Consider the following 12462-nt stretch of genomic DNA (forward strand, 5'->3'; position numbering starts at 1 on the left):
TAGTCTATTATTGGATTAGACCCAAACAAGACGTGGAAAAAGACAAGGAGTAATATCCTAGCCCTGTTTAAGTCAATCTGAGTTTTGCTCAATGCGGGGGGTGGGCTGGATTTCACCAATTGTTCCTTACAAGGAGTTTATAATTGAAATGCATTCCTAGTCAATCTAATACAATCTAGCATTAGACCACATTCCACCAGCTCTTGGTAGAATGGAATTCCATACTTAAGTTATGAATTAAAATGTTGAGAATGTTAAAATAGTAAGGTATCATTATCCATTTAATAATGTCATTAGCACTATCGGGATAGAACTGGGCAAGGGGATTTAATCTAATACTCAGTAACACTGAAAAATGCCAACCCTAAGCTCTAAATGGTGGCTTTAGTCTACTTTCTCCACAAGTCCTCCTTTTCCTCCTGGTAGTTCTAATTTATAAGTGCAATGAAATCTTCTACTCTTTGTTTTGAAGAAGGTAAATCACTATATTTTATGGCAGTATAATTGTTCTATAATAACAAACTGTGGTGTATCTGCTGTAGTGCAGTAGTCTGCAGTATTCTAAACGCAATGTTACAAAATCCGGATCAAACAATTGGATTCCATTATGCCATATCCTAGTAAATTATCTGAGATATAGGGTGATAATCACTCACTCTTGTAGACAATTGCTAAATTTGATACAGTACTGTAGAGCAGAAGAAAACTTTAATAAGACTACAAGGGAAACAGTGGAAACAAGTAAATGGCTTTACATTGCCGGGGATTTTCCTTTACATTGGGGGAATCTCTAGCTGACCATGTAAGTCAGCTATAGCATAGTGGTAAAGGGGCCGTAGGAGGTCTCTGTGTTGACCACGTGCTGTGTTCAGTTGGTTTATGAAGGGAATTACCTTCAAGAATCCTGCTGCGTGGTGGCAGGATGGTGTATCTCCCCTTTACTTCCCTGGACCAAAGGATATGGACCCTCTGGTCTACTCTTTCAGAGTGGTTGGCTCTGTGAATTCAACCAAATGTCTGACTCCTTAGAAAATATAGAGTTGTTTTCACTAGCATTGGCACAGGACATGGTAAATCATACTTCCTTGAGCCTGCTACGGCCCCTATGCTCTATTTGATACCCATCCTCTAGTCAGATGGTGATACAGCCATTACCGTCCTCAGAGTTTTCACTTTGAGGGCAGCTTTAGTTTATGGCCATCCCCATTCCCAGTCAGTAATTTTTAGGTTGTGGTTTGGGCCTATAATTATTATCCTGACAGATAGGAAGTTGAATCTGCTTTCTGCTGCTGCAACCTTTTGATTAATAAAGAGAAGACACCTATTGGGGTAGATGTGAAAGAGGCAGATGACAATAGCATCATGATCTCCAATCATGATCTCTAATTATTCACTCACAATTATTTGTCATCTTCATCGGCTGCTTGCTAAATTCTTCAGACAATGCACCTATTTTGCCTTTATACTTTGCCTATTCTGAAATGCTGTATCTCACAAAACAGAACATTTGCTAGTTAGCAAGAATGATCATTTATCTTCGTGTAATTCCATGTCATTCCCTATTAGCAGCAGTGATTGGCAATGCAATTTTCTTTGTAATAAAGCCAATAAATACTCAGGTTTCAGAGTAACAGCCGTGTTAGTCTGTATTCGCAAAAAGAAAAGGAGTACTTGTGGCACCTTAGAGACTAACCAATTTGAGCATAAGCTTTCGTGAGCTACAGCTTACTTCATCGGATGCATACTGTGGAAAGTGTAGAGCTTTTTATACACACAAAGCATGAAAAAATACCTCCCCCCACCCCACTCTCCTGCTGGTAATAGCTTATCTAAAGTGATAAAAAGTAAATAAATACTCAGTTCTTTATGTGCTGCCCAAATATTTATGTAAAAGCAAAACTTGCACACTGCTGTTTTTAGTGTACTATTAAAAAAAGGCCTTTCAGATAATTGGGTTAGTGCCCCACGATAGTTAAAAATAATATTTGAACACATTAGAAAATGTGAGGAGGGAAGAACCAGCTGTATAAATGCTATTCAAATTGGAAAGTAAGGACAAAAGAACCCTGTTGTTTTACTGAAATGAATAGTTCTGACATACTTCCCCTGGAGAGTCAGCAGAACAATTGTTGTAGTCAGTAGTTCAAGCATAGCTTATCAACAAGGAAAGGAGAGGAGTTTGATTTCCCAAATATTATATGGTATCTGTGCTTTGAAATGGAATATAACATTTTCTGAACAGTCTCTGTAGATGCTTTATCCACTGAGTCATCAAAATGAACCTTGTACAAAACCGTCTGAAGAAGCATACAAGGTAATTTTGTTTGGCTCCCCCTTACTTCTAAAATCCAGATGTCATACGGATGGATGATACTGATGTGCTCAACCACACATCCAGGTGCTAAATTCCATTCATTTTGCAGTTCTCACCTGCACTCTGCCCACTTGATCTCCACCTGGACTCTTTGTAACAGTCCTAAGCCACATAAAGCCACAATAAAAATAAAATAATAACCTGCCAGATACATGTATCTTTCTTCACATTCCCAAATGTGGATTTCACTACAAACTCCTATGCACAAGAGAAGAACTGGTAATCTAGCAATGAAAGGCTGTGTAATCCATGAATGAATTCCTTAGCCCATCCAATACCTTCTCATTGATTATATATCAGTTTTAATGGAATACCTATCAAACGAACAATCTGTATTAGTGGGGCTAGGTTAGCACCAAAGTTATATAAGTATCTTCTTTAAAAATCTTCTGTATATCTACAAGTGTCTCTATGATGTTTCATTAGGCCAGAGTAAATAATGACACCAATATCATATTTAATAAGCATAATTCATAGCCTGGAGGGCTACTATCTGCTCAGATAACCATTACATATAATACAAGATAGTTTTCAATATGCTGAAGATTCTGGATTAGGCAACTGTGATGGGGTTGGGACTCACCACTGCAGCACCTCCTGCTGTTCACTCTGGGAATTAGCTTAGTTCATACAACACACCCTCTGCCGGTGGTGTCCCATCCGTCTCTTGCCCTAGATTGGCGTCTCAACCCACGTTGCTTCCAGCTTGCAGCATCCTCTTCAGGACACTGCCCTATGGCAGTGCCCACTGCTCCAGTCTCACCCCCTTCCAGGGGTTTGGTGTTATCAACAGTCCTTCTCTTCACCCCAGCCACAATGGCCAACCACACCCCAAAGTGTGACCCCAGTTGGCAGGGATCTGGTGCAGTCCATGATGGCCACTCCTAATGGCCAGATGGAAGTGCAAGGGAGAAGGGGGGGAACCCAGGCCTGCCCTCTACTCTGGGTCCCGACCCAAGGACCCTTTGGCAGCAGCCTTCCTGCCCTCCTTCTCTTCCTTTGTCCATCTCTCTCCTTGGACCGTTTCTCCTTCGGCCCCTTTGCACTGGCTAGGCCCTTTTTCCTCAGGGCCCGCAGCCCAGCAGGTACCGGGTGGGAGTTTCTGCCCTGCCCTGCCCATGCAGGAGACAAACCTTCACCCTCTGAAGGCCTGGGAGAGACTGCCTGCTCCCTTCCTGGGCAGCCTTTATATAGGGCCTAGCCTAGCCCTCTGGCTGGCTGTAATATTGGCCCTCTCACGAGCCCTCCCAGATTGGTTCCCGCCCTGCGTAGCCACTCTGGCCTGTTGAAGCCCAATCTGGCATGGGGGTAGGGCACCGCCCCACCACAGCAACACTGAGGAATAGAGCTCACTTTCACTGAGATAGACTTGGATATTTATTGGCTTTGAGGGAATTATGAAAATGTTCACAGATCTTTTACCTGACAGCAATGATTCTAGATAATGAACTGTGGAGACTGTCACCAGGAGAGTGCTTTAATTATGAGTTTCAGAATATGAGTACAGTAGCGAGCATGGCTCTCAAACACCCTATTGCATAATATGGCCGCAATAAATGAATATTTTCACTGGTCAAAATGTCAGAAACAGTGTGGTGCTTTGCAGCATGCCATCAGAGCAATGGGCCAGCTTCTCTGATGGTGTAGATTGACATTGCTACATTAACCTCAACAGCTTTTCCAGTTTGCACCAGCAGAAAATTTGACCCAATGCCTTTTGTCTGTGTGGATATACCGCAGTGCCCAAATAGGACCATTTCATATCATGATATTCTGTTACTACCCTAACAAAATCGGCAATATGTCACTGTCTGAGTATTTCTTTAATGCCTATCACTAGAATCTAAGTGCTGTATATGTATTATGAACAGCAGTGACCATTGACCCAAGGAGATAGCCAGTTCTTCTTCTTACTCTTTGTTTTCGTCGTTGGAGCATTCGGAGAGGTTCTCTTCTGCTCTGGTTCTTTAAGAAATACTTTGAAGACATTTGTTTTGCAGCATCACCTCAATATGGTGTGTCTTCTCAAGGGCTCTGCTAAGAAAGTGTCCCAGAGTCTTGGGGCTGCTATTGAGAAGCTAGTGGTTCCCTTGAATTTATACCTGGCCTCTGTTAGTTGTAATGTGCTAGATAACTGGAGCTTGCCATTATGGATCCCACAATGATTGTAGTCCTTGAGACAGAGTAAACACATTCTTATCAGAGTAGTGCAAGAAGAAAGGTTTTAACAATTATCTATCATCTTATTAATTGATTTAGAAGACAAATGAAAGTCTTCATCTACGCTAATTTCTCATATCAGCGCACAGATATTATATCACTAAAAGGTCCTGGAAAATGCAGTACCATATATCTAGCTATGCAGCTGCTAACCTGATGCTCATTCATACTTAAAAGACCTGAATATGCAACACAATGTTCAGGTCAAGCTTCAGGATCTGAGCATCTCATACTCCATAAAATATGTAAGTAGTTGAATGATGTCACACTCTTCTTATATACATTTTAATTTGGAGACACAGTCCATGCATTTCTTGCCACTGTTCAGTTTGCTTGTCACTGAGTTTCTATGAGATAATTTGAACACTGAAAATTATGCTCAAATAAGCTAAAATATAAGATTTTTGTCAAGGCCAGAAAAATCTTGAATGAATTGCAGTAATAAATTACCCTGTCAAAACATTTGCTAAAGTGATCAGTTCCAGCTCACTGAACTCTTCAATAAATTGATATTTATTATTCTGGATACCTCATATAACATTATCTTATGAGAAGTTTACATGCCATAACCTCAAAGAAAAGCTAAGCAGTTCTGGCACTTAAGATGAAAGCAATTCTCTTGTAAGTTTTTACTCAGTGCTACATATTAAATTATGGGTGGTTTCTGTGCAGACACAGTGTTAACAAAGTCACAGTATATTATTTGTTTTCTTTCAACATAATTAGTGAAATAGCTCACATGAATTGTTTTAATGGAAATGTTCAGTCAACCTGAAGATTTCCCCTCCCAGAGTCAGATAAAGCTTTTCAATGTTAGATATTTTGGGTCTGATTATTCTGTCATTTGCCCCCGTGTAAATCAGGAGTGACTCCATAAAAGTAATTACTATGGATCCACAATATATCTACAGAATCTCTACCAATAACTCTAACTGTATCTACAAAAAGAAAAGGAGTACTTGTGGCACCTTAGAGACTAACAAATTTATTTGAGCATAAGCTTTCGTGAGCTACAGCTCACTTCATTGGATGCATGTGATGAACTGTATCTAGGTATCCCTTAACTACTTTACAGTAGTGTTGTGAGAATAAGTATATTTGAGTATATTCATCATCATCATCCAAAGTAAATCTATCCTCTTCCTATGTAAATAAGGAAGAAAACAGATTTATTTTGTTTGAAAGTTGTCTAGTTTACTATAGCTTTTATAGTGATGTAACTGAGAACAGAATTGATCCTTATGGCACATATACTGCCTGTGAGACTTACATGGAAATCCCAGTTACATGAATAGGATTCCACATATGGATCTAGTGAAGGCTGTAGCCCTATAAGGAGACCAGGTTGAATGATTCATTCTTGATTAATTCTCTGACAAATTCCATTTGTGAACCAATCCCATTTTTTGATTGCAAATTCATTCCTTATTTGTAAGTATTCTCTGGATAGTTTTAATGAACAATTTCTCCAATAAACTTCTCTCAAATTCTTCACTTTGATTATTCACAATCTGTTATCCATAGAATCTGATCAGTCACCTATGTCCCATGGTGTGTTTCTTCTCCTTGATTGGGTGACTAAAACTTAAGTAGGAGAACAATGGCTAATAAATAATAAATAGCATAGGATTAACAGCATAGAACAAAAAGCTACTTGTCTTGCTTGCAAATACAGTATAGGGATTTGTGTGAACAAATAGGTATTCCCCAAACATTTTTGCCAAAACAACAACAAAATCCATGTGAACGTTTATGAATAGTTAATAAAAAGGGGTTAAAATGTGGCCAAACCAAACAGTTGTTTGCAGTTCAAACAAATTTTACAAACAGGATTTCAAACAGTTTTTAGATAGAACTTTGCCACATCATAGAGTCTAAAAGACTCTTTGAGATATATACTTGTAAGGATACTGGCCTGTGCTACTCATGGCAGCTACCGATGGATTTCAGAGAAATGTCAAAAGCAGGTTGAAATATTTACAAAAACTTTTCTTGGTACTTGATTTAAAATAAAATGTGAAGCATCTGTGAACTCCCAGTGGCTGAAGGAAATGCATTCTCCTCGTCATCCTAAGTCCAATTGTTTTAAAAAAAACAACAACCCCAATTTTCTATAAGTAACTATACTGCCCTGTCATTTATTACCAGATAGCAGCCTGACTGAATCAAGAGGGAGGAATTGATAAATATGGAGTCCAATTTTTTCAGCTGTCCATTGACAAAGCCTGTTGAGTCTTTATTCTCCTGGAAGTTTGCCCATTCCTGTAACCAGCTATTATCCATACCTGTTCTATTTTGTACTAAATCTATCCTTATTTTCTCTAATTAGTTAAGTAATGTATGTGATTCCCTCACATGGAGCCGTCACATTCATTTTCAAGGGCTATAGATTTTAGTGTATGCAATTTATGAGAGCAAAGGTTTCCCAAATGTGGCTGCAGGGCCTAATGCTGCCCGCTGACACCTAATATGAAGCCTACAGTTACCCTCTTCTTGTAACTGCATGATAAGGACAGTGGTGGTCAATTATAGGGTTTTTATTATCAGTATATTCAAGCAACCAACAATTCCATTAAGTAAAATGACAGGCACAAATAACTATTGTGCTGTTGTGCACTTAATTTTGACCAAAAATGTGTGTTTTGTATATGGGTCTACACACACACACACACATGACCCAGCAAACTATTAATCTGTCCCTCTGTGTCACAAAATTTGGGTCATCAGCAACTATGAAGTTCTGGAAGGAATAAACAGATGGTACAATAAACAAAGCAGAAGTTTTTGGATTGGGATTGTACTTTGTTTTGCCAGGTAGGGTGAAGATTAAATTTTCTTTAGAGCAAAGGAAGCTATTAAATAATTAAATCAACTCTGATGGCATTGCAGCTGATACAGAGTCTAGCAGCACATAGGTGCCTTTGGACAACTGACAGTTTAGAGTGCTTTGTTCACTGGAGCTAAGACAAAGGCTTTTCATTTTCTTTGTGTGTACTGTTCATCATGTGTGTTCTTTGTAGCATTGTGGCCCTTTTAGATAGTCAATGCTGGCTCTAGGGTTTTCATTGCCCAAGGCAAACTTCAAACATTCCCAGCCCCTGCAGTCACTTTCCACAGTAAATGTTCAGTTATTCTGTCGCTCTGGGTGAATGGCCGATCTTTCTGTGTGGGTAATGTTCCTGCAGTATCCAGTTCTAAGGCCTTTATGCTCTTGTCTGATTATTGCAAGTGAAGGGAAATAACATTTGGTAGAAATTGGCTGGGGGAGGAGGGATTGATAACAGATGACAAAGCATACTCTTACCCTGATCCTAGCACAGTCCCTCTACCACAGCTCTGTATGTCTGGAGAAGAGATGATGGAACATGAGGGCAAAACCAGAAGATGGCCACTTTCCACAGCTTCATCCTCCCTCAAATCGGTAAGGATTTTACGTATGTCACCATCTTCCATGGGATCCCCAGTCTAGAATCCCTGTTGAAGTGGGGAGCTCAGATCAGCAGCTCAAGACAGATATAGTTTCAAGAGGGCCATGATGCCTTTAGGGAATGGAATTGGAGCAGGGAGTAGTGTGGATGCAATGGGCCTCTGAGCAAATGTCTCTCTCTTCTGCAAGTTCCTGAGATCCACTGAGTTTCTAACTGGATCTCTGGATATCAGCAGGTTTATTGGGGCAGTAGGTTGTCTCTCCCAATGCCTGTTTTGTCGGGGCTTAAGGGGAGGAATTTGAAGAAAAGATTCAGAGTTGAAATTTTGGGCCCAGAGTCTCAAAGGTGTTTAGGTGCAGGTGCCTAACTCCCAATGAGGATGTGGGCCTTTGAGTTTTCTGACCACTGTGCTAAGCTTTTCCTACAAAGGGGTCAATATGACCCTGATTTAGAGGATACTTATAACACGTAAATCTGTTTTTCCCCCTCTTCTCTCCATTAATGCTTCTCAGACTTTTCTAAGACTTTTTTTGAACTGTATTGTTTACAGTTGTCTATCAGAATGTTAACATTCTGACTATTAAACAGAATTGTTGACAAGTTATCCTCTTGAATACTTGAAAGAGAGGATGGCATATATAAAAGATAAAGGCATGAACAGCAAGGTAACTATAAATAAAATGCCTTATTTTATTTTTCATGAAAAAATTGCATCTGAAGAATCACAGGATTTGTTTTCTTTTGTTTCCTAGATGCAATGACTAGGGCATGGGCGGTCAGGCCTAGTTGTCAGAGCAGGAAACCCTCTCTGTGGCAGCAAACTATTATCCCCCATTTTGCAACTGAGTAATGAACACAGAGATTAAAGCACAAGAGATCTGTCACAGAGCCTATCATTGGAATTAAATCTTCTGAGGTCCCCATCTAGTGCCATGACCTCAAGACAAGCATTCTACTTATTTTGTGGCTTTTCTGGAAGAAGATGGAAGCAGAATTAATGCAGCATAATCTCCCTCTCCATAGAAGAGCTCCAGAGATGACTTTGGATGGTAAGGGATCCAGGCTCTGGTGGAGAATGGGCAGAGGCAGAGACCAAAACCAGTCACTGTACATGACATGATCTCTTCTGAAACCAGAGGGATCTAATGCTCCTTCATGAAGCAGCACTTAATTCCTGCTCTACATTGTCATTTTCCCTGAGACTGTGGAAAGGAGTGCATTGTACGCCTGGTGGAGATGGTTTTGATGCAATGGGATAGGCAGAATATAGAAAGCAGGTTTCAGGGGCATCCCCACTGTAGCTTCATAGTGCTTTCAGTGCAAGAGAGTATGCTATAGCCCTTGGAAAATAAGTTTAAAAACTGAAAAACATCACAAAGAATTAGGATTTTAGTTTTTAAGCACACTCTCCCCTGGCAATAATAACCAATTATTGCACAAAGCGCTATGTGAGATTTCGATTATCTGCACCTACATTTGTGACAAGAAAGACAATTTAAAGGGTAATAAATAATCTGAATCATTCTGACAGAGGGAAGAAAAACATATGCAAAAGGAAAGAAGCAATCACTAATGGAATTGTAGGGAGAAACAGCCAGCAGATAGTCCTGCATAGCCCAGAGCTAAATTAACTTGGATTAGATCTTATTAATTATCTCACTAGATATTAAGATTCAGACTGTGGTCAGAGATTATAATAAATGCACCTCTCATCTCACCAATCCAAAAGGAAAAAAAGGCAACTATTTTTAATAGAAATCAGTATCTCATGCCCTTGAGAACAGCCCCTAAAACAGAGCTTGGAAATGGAATGTGGCAATATGAAATGAACATGGTCACTGGAGAAGAAATGTTTTATGTTTTTTTCCTTGTTATTTTCTCTTTTCCTTCTTCCTTCTCCTGTATTTTACATTTGTTCCCTGAAATAGATTCTAGCTTTTAAAAGGGGCCAGGGGCCTTTTGAAACGGGAGATATCTCAAGAGAAATTGTCTGATTACAGCTTGAGTCTCCTACAAAGCACATGCTGCCAAGGCAGCACAACCAGTGGAGCTGCACCAGTTAATACCAGCAGAGCATTTGGCCCATAATTGCTACTTTGGACTTCATTCAAGAATTTCACTTTGTAGGGGCTTTTTAAACAATGTCCAAGACATTTCAGTCTAAAGAACAAAAAGGACACCAGTTTTTAAAAAGTCCCCTGACCCCAATCCATTCCTGTCTCTTGTAAGTGCACCATTATGCTCGTAATAAAAGACTAGAACATTTTTGAGGAAAAAAAATAGGTCTACAAAATCATACTTCATCGAACAGAAATTTGAGGACTTAAAAAACCTGATTTCTTGCAAGTGGGAGATTCAAAGCTCCCACGATCACCTTGAAAAGACTGAAAACATACTTTCAATCACTAGAGGAAAGGCGCTTCCACAGAGGCAGCATAGAAAGGAAGGCCATTCAAAAATTCCAAGTTGATTCCCACTAACATCTCTGGGGGTCATGGGGCTGAATCTCAACATTCCTTTGGGAAAATTTACCCCCTCACAGAAAAGTCATTTGTCTTAACACCTTGTTGCTGCATAAAAACAGAGTTCTGCCAATGACTGGCACAAGCATCAAGCTGCAATATCAAACTGAGCTGGTACTTTTTTTTTTTAATGACTCCAGGGCACATTTTGTAGTCTGGGATGAAGCCACAGAGGAAAGCAGATGGTAACACCGTTTGCAGTCTGAATGACAGCAGAGAAAGCTATAAACTTAGGCTAATGGCCTTGTCCCCTCACAAATTTTCACTGACTTAGCAAAACCGTTATTATTTGTTTATTTCAAACATCTCTAAAAGTAGAAGGTGCCTCTCTAAACAAGTTAAGACATGGTCCCTAGCCAGAGGGAATTTACAAACTATGACACAATGTCAGAGGGACACAAATGTAGAACAATGGTGTAGAAGAGGAGAGACTTAGGTGACCATGGTAAGACAACACTGTTTCTCAGCTGAGGGAGGATGGTATTCCGTTTGGAGATTGCTGGGTATATATTTTTTTTTCTTGTTGTTATGTTGATGATGGTGGGTTTTGTTTTGTTTTGTTCTTTTGGCATGGGGATGGTTACAGTTTCTTCAGTCATCATTGTAAGCTTCCTTGCAGAAGACAGTTTTGAGTAATGGCTTGAAATCATAGAATCATAGAATATCAGGTTTGGAAGGGACCTCAGGAGGTCATCTTGTCCAACCCCCTGCTCAAAGCAGGACCAATCTCCAACTAAATCATCCCAGCCAGGGCTTTGTCAAACCTGACCTTAAAAACTTTGAAGGAAGGAGATTCCACCACCTCCCTAGTTAACCCATTCCAGTTCTTCACCACTGTTCTAGTGAAAAAGTATTTCCTAATATCCAACATAAACCTCCCCCACTGCAACTTGAGACCATTTGTCCTTGTTCTGTCATCTGGTACCACTGAGAACAATCTGGATCCATCCTCTTTGGAACCCCCTTTCAGGTAGTTGAAAGCAGCTATCAAATCCCCCCTCATTCTTCTCTTCTGCAGATTAAATAATCCCAGTTCCCTCAGCGTCTCCTCATAAGTCAAGTGCTCCAGCCCCCTAATCATTTTTGTTGCTCTCTGCTGGACTCTTTCCAATTTTTCCACATCCTTCTTGTAGAGTGTGGGGCCCAAAACTGGACACAGTACTCCAGATGAGGCCTCACCAATGCTGAATAGAGGGGAATGATCATGTCCCTAGGTCCTTTTCTGCAGAACTGCTACCTAGCCACTCAGTCCCTAGTCTGTAGCAGTGCATGGGATTCTTCTGTCCTAAGTGCAGGACTCTGCACTTGTCTTTGTTGAACCTCTTCAGATTTCTTTTGGCCCAATCCTCTAATTTGTCTAGGTCCCTCTGTATCGTATACCTACCTTCCAGTGTATCTACCACTCCTCCCAGGTTAGTGTCATCTGCAAACTTGCTGAGGGTGCAATCCACGCCACCATCCAGATCATTAATGAAGATATTGAACAAAACCGGCCCCAGGATCAACCCTTGGGGCACTCCTCTTGATACTGGTTGCCAACTAGACATGGAGCCATTGATCACTACCCGTTAAGCCCCATGATCTAGCCAGATTTCTATCCACCTTATAGCCCATTCATCCATCCCATACTTCTTTAACTTGCTGGCAAGAATACTGTGGGAGACTGTATTAAAAGCTTTGCTAAATCAAGGAATAACATGTCCACTGCTTTCCCCTCATCTACAGAGCCAGTTATCTCATCATAGAAGGCAATTAGGTTAGTCAGGCATGACTTGTCCTTGGTGAATCTATGCTGACTGTTCCTGATCGCTTTCCTCTCCTCAAAGTGCTTCAAAATTGATTCCTTGAGGACCTGCTCTATGATTTTTCCAGGGACTGAGGTGAGGCTGACTGACCTGTAGTTTCCCAGATCCTCGTG

The sequence above is a fragment of the Lepidochelys olivacea genome (genome assembly GCF_965140295.1).
Source record: "Lepidochelys olivacea isolate rLepOli2 genome assembly, chromosome: 11".
Lineage (NCBI taxonomy): Eukaryota > Metazoa > Chordata > Testudines > Cheloniidae > Lepidochelys > Lepidochelys olivacea.